The sequence below is a fragment of the Corapipo altera genome, unplaced genomic scaffold, assembly GCF_003945725.1.
Source record: "Corapipo altera isolate COAL_440 unplaced genomic scaffold, ASM394572v1 115946, whole genome shotgun sequence".
Classification (NCBI taxonomy): Eukaryota; Metazoa; Chordata; class Aves; order Passeriformes; family Pipridae; genus Corapipo; species Corapipo altera.
In genome coordinates, this window is record NW_020886843.1 from 1 (window position 1) to 5,325 (window position 5,325).

The 5,325-nt window shown below is 51.9% G+C and overlaps 1 long non-coding RNA gene across 1 annotated transcript; it reads right to left on the reverse strand.

The window, feature by feature from the left end:
- Positions 1-4,015: 4,015 nt before the first annotated feature.
- On the reverse strand, positions 4,016-5,075 carry LOC113941367. The gene is made up of 3 exons (XR_003525656.1): positions 4,999-5,075; positions 4,121-4,201; positions 4,016-4,034 (listed from the first exon to the last, which is right to left on the reverse strand). It is a non-coding gene; the product is annotated as an uncharacterized LOC113941367 (long non-coding RNA).
- Positions 5,076-5,325: the final 250 nt, after the last annotated feature.

Here is a 5,325-nt window from a genome sequence, read left to right on the forward strand (position 1 = left end):
TCCAAGCAGTTCCCTCCCAGCAGCACCGGGGACACCTTGGGGACCAGTTCTGCCCTCCCTGCCCAGGTCCCACAGGATCCGGGTGAGGGAGCCGCTGGAACAAGGATTGTTGATCATTCCCTTGGGGAAAGCTCCACCCCCAGGAGGGGGAGAAATTCCCTCTGGGAATGTTTGGTTGCTCCAGGAACGTTGGGAGATCCCAACCTGCCTTCCCACAAATCCCCCCTGCTGTTCCTTGGGCTCCCTGCTCTCAGCTTCCCCCGGGGCCAATGGATTTAGGGAATATCTGATGTGGGATGTGACCTTTTCTCCCGGTGGTCCAGGCAGTCCAGGAACTCCATGGAGCCCCACAGGGCCTGGTAAACCAGGTTTCCCCTAAAAAAAGGGAAGATCCAGCCTCAAATCTTTCCCTTCCAGCCCAAAAAGGTTCATTTTGAAGTGCAAAAAACATGAGCAGAGAGAAACGTCTCCCCCGATATTCCCACCCTAAACTGAGGGTTTAGAGGGTATTCCCAAATTCCCTTTTCTTGCATAAATTAGTTACGGATCACCAGCTTTGCTGAGGAAGGGAAAATAAAGAGGTGTTGGCTTGGATGGGAAGAGAATCCATGGAAAGGGCTGATCCATGGGATACAGCTCCACAATATGGTAACAGGGAATGAAAAAAGGCCCCGTGGATCATGAGGGACAGGAACAGGAAACTTGGGAAGGAGCAGGAACAGGACACGGACATGATCCCTCAGTAATCCCTCGGGTTTGAGCCATTTGTAATCCAGGGATTTCCCAAATTTTCTTTTCTTTTATTATTATCTAAAAACCTTATTATTATTATCTTTTATTTATTATTATCTTCGATTTATCATCTTTTATTTATCATCTAGTCCTCCCTGAACCTTTTAAATTCCCTTTTCTCCCCTTCAACTCCAACTTCCCACATTCCAAACATCCCTGTAGAACTTCTTCATGGAAGAACCACCTCTCTTGCTCTAGGTGACGATCCCTGTGGATCCCACTCAGAATATCCCAGGATTTTGTGAAATCTGCTACCTGGTTTGCTGTCCCACCTTCTCTCCTTCCTCTGGATTTATACCAGGATTTCCCTGATCTCCTGACCCCAGGGAAGGTGGGATTTGGGAAGGAGAAGGGTGAGATTTGGGAAGGGTCACTGAGCCCAGGGCAGGTGGGATTTGGGAAGGAGAAGGGTCACATCCAGCTCCATTCCAGGAGGAAGAGCAGGAGATCTGGCAGCAGACACTGTCCCCCTACACCCATCCCTCGTTCCAGAGGACATTCCAAGGCCACCAACTCCTCCCCAAATATCCCTCTGGAATTTCTTCACTGAAGAATCACCTCTCTTGCTCTGGGTGATGATCCCTGTGGATCCAACTCAAAATATCTCAGGATTTTGTGAAATCTGCTGCCTGATTTGCTGTCCCACCTTCTCTCCTTCATCTGGATCTATCCCAGGATTTCCCTGACCTCCTGACCCCAGGAGAGTTGGGATTTGGGAAGGAGAAGGGTCACATTCCAGGAGGAAGAGCAGGAAATCTGGCAGCAGACACTGTCCCTCTACACCCACCCCTTGTTCCAAAGGACATTCCAAGGCCACCAACCCCTTCCCATCGCAGCTGGTAGTTCTTCCCAATCCTCTGGAGCCATCCCTGGACCACTCACCGGTTCTCCTGGGCCTCCTCTTTCTCCCTTGGGGCCGCTCCTCCCCCGAGGGCCCTGCAAGGAGCACAGCACACTCTCACTGCGCGGTTTTCCATGGATTTTCGGGAAGTTTGGTGGAAATAATGAGGAAAAAGGGGCTTTTCATCATCACCAAGGTGAACCTCAGGACTTACCCTGGCTCCTGAATCCCCTGGTTGGCCCTGAAACATGAAGGACAAGGACAATCTCCACGGGGTGTGGAACCTCAAGAGGTTCCTCTCCCAACTTCATCCCACAAAAAAAAAAAAAAAGCTCCTGGGGCCTGAGAAGCCCAAAACCCCAAAATTCCCACTCCCAAGGGAAGGCAGAGGTGTCCAGACACCTCAACCTGCAGGATTTGGGATCAGGTCCCCTCTTCTTGGGGTACATCAAGGTTGACGACCCCCCTCCCTCACCTTGATGGAGATCCCTGGAGGTCCCGGCGGTCCCGGCATTCCCGGTGGTCCCAGCATTCCTGGCAATCCCGGTGGTCCTGCTGCCCCGGGAACACCTGGCTGCCCTTTGGGGCCCTGAAAGGAGGGAAAACCAGGAGAGGGAAGGGTTTGGGATCTCTCCCATCTCTCCTTTTGCTTCTCCTCCAGGTTTGATACTCACAGGAGGGCCCGGTGGCCCATTCCGGCCGGGAATCACCTCCACTCCTCCCAGGACGTATCCCGGCTCTCCCTGAGGACAAAGGTGGAAGGGAATGTTGGGAAATCCGGGAATTTGATGATTTAGGGGTGATTCCATCGGCAGGGAAAGCAAAGTTAAGCCCAAACCACCTCCTTTGGCAGCAAAACCACGTGGTCAAGACACGGGATTTGTTTGTTGGCTTGGAAGAAAATTAATTCCAGAGAGGTAGAAAAAAAGGAGGTTGGATTTCAGCAGGATCCATTCCCCGTTTTCAGTCACAAGGACAGTTCAGGGGGACGCAGGGAAGGAGCAGGAATGTGCAGTGGGAGAAAGGGGAAGGATAAGAAGCTCCTGGGATTGCACTGGGAGAAAAGGGAAGGATGAGAAGCTCCTGGGATTGCACTGGGAGAAAAAGGAAGGATAAGAAGCTCCTGGGATTGCACTGGGAGAAAGAGGAAGGATAAGAAATTCCTGGGATTGCAGTGGGAAAAATGGGAAGGATAAGAAGCTCCTGGGATTGCACTGGGAGACAGGGGAAGGATAAGAAGCTCCTGGGATTGCCTGGGATTGCACTGGGAGACAGGGGAAGGATAAGAAGCTCCTGGGATTGCTCTGGGAGACAGGGGAAGGATAAGAAGCTCCCAAATATTTGGAAATCCAAACATTTTGATGCCCTAAATGCAGGAACAACAGGTTTGTTCCCGGTGGAAACTCGGGCGGGAAGAAGGACCCATCCAAATCCCACCTCCTTCTGGGAACAGTCAATTAAATGTACCAAGTGCCGTGATTTCTCCACAAAGACAGAAAATTCCTCCTTGGAAAACGGAAGGAGAAATCCCCCAGGTGAAGATTAGCAGTTAGACCCGGCTTAGAAGTTCACGTTCACCCAAGATCACTGGGAAAATGCTTGGAAAACCGGGATCAGAGCACTAAAAGAGCTTTTTTTTTTCCAATAAAACCTGGGAACAAAACTCACTCTGTCTCCTTTTGGCCCTGCCGGTCCCGGATATCCGGGAGATCCCTGGAATTAGAAGTGAATTCTGAAGGTTAAACAGGAAAAAAAACCCACAGGACCATGGATGCTCCATCCCTGGAAGTGTCCAAGGGCAGGTTGGGGTTTGGAGCAATTTGGGATAGTGGAAAGTGTTCCTGGGGTTGGAACTGGATGGGCTTTAAGGTCCCTTCCCACCCAAACCATTCCATGATGGAATGAGGGGGTTTCGGATCCACCCTCGGTGCTTCCAGGTCTCTCTCCAGTTTAACCATTCCCAGCCAAGGGAAATGCTGGATCCAGGAGGAAAAACAAAGCTGCTGGATGCTCCTGGCATTCCCAAATTCCAGTTCCAAATGGGGTCACTGAATCCTTGGAGCCCCTTCCAGTGGCTAAAGGGACCTCAGGAGAGCTGGAGAGGGACTGGGGACAAGGGATGGAGGGACAGGACACAGGGAATGGCTTCCCACTGCCAGAGGGTTAGATGGGATATTGGGAAATAATTGCTGGCTGGGAGGGTGGGGAGGGGTTGGAATGGATTTCCCAGAGAAGCTGTGGCTGCCCCTGGATCCCTGGAAGTGTCCAAGGCCGGGCTGGAGCAACCTGGGACAGTGGGAGGTGTTGGGGTTGGAACTGGATGAGCTTTAAGGTCCCTTCCGACCCAAACCATTCCATGATTCCAAATACTCACAACATCGCCTTGGACGCCAGGAATACCCTGGAAAACAGGGAGAGGGAGGTATTTGAGGGTCACCCTCCCTCCTGAGTGACACTGTGACAAAGTCAGTCCAAACAAACACCCACCGTGACTCCGGGGGGACCAGGAGGACCCGCCCGGCCCGGCCTGCCCGGCAGCCCGGGAATTCCATCCTTCCCAGGGAGTCCCTAAAGGTAGGGAAAGAAACAGCATGGAAAAGTCACGGACTTGGATCTTCAAACCCTTTCTGGAATGCTTGGGAGCATCCCCAAAAATTCCAGAGCGCGCACATGAAACAGATTTGTTCCCTTTTGCCCAATTTTCAAAATCCAACCTGGAAGATCCCAAGAGGATTCTTTGCTGGAGCTCCTCCTTAATTCCAGTAATTTAGTTGTGGATAGTGGCAGAGGGCAGGGATAGGTGGGATATTGGGAAGGAATTCCTGGCTGGGAGGGTGGGGAGGGGATGGAATGAATCTCCCAGAGAAGCTGTGGCTGCCCCTGGATCCCTGGAAGTGTCCAAGGATGGGTTGGAGCAACCTGGGATAGTGGGAGGTGTCCCTGGGGTTGGAACTGGATGAGTTTAAAGTCCTGTCCAACACAAACCATTCCATGATTCCATGAGCCCTGGGTTTGCCCAGGAATTCCCCAGTAAGACAAACACAGGGAGCCCACAAAAAAGATGGAGAGGACTTTTTACCAGAGCATAGAGGGACAGGACACAGGGAATGGCTTCCCACTGCCAGAGGGTTAGATGGGATATTGGGAAGGAATTGCTGTCTGGGAGGGTGGGGAGGGGCTGGAATGGATTTCCCAGAGAAGCTGTGGCTGCCCCTGGATCCCTGGGAGTGTCCAAGGTCGGGTTGGAGCAACCTGGGACAGTGGGAGGTGTCAGGAATGGAACCGGCTGATCCCTGAGGTCTCTTCCCAGCCAAAGCATTCCATGATATTCCTTATCCAAGTGCTTGGATAACTGCTGGACTCACCCTCTCCCCCTTCTCCCCCTTCGTGGTGGAGCCGTTGGGGTCGGACCCTCTGGGAGCCGCCGGAGCCCTGGAGCTCTTCCAAGGAAAAGGAAAACAGGGGGAGAAAAATGATCAGGAAATTAAATCCACCAGAAGATGCCAAATAAACTCAGAGCAGAGCAGACACTAAATACAGACCAAAAGACAGACTGAACCACGGACTAAACCACAGACTTAAACACAGACTTAACCACAGACTTAACCACAGACTTAACCACAGACTTAACCACAGACTTAACCACAGACTTAAACCGCAGACTTAAACCGCAGACTTAAACCGCAGACTTA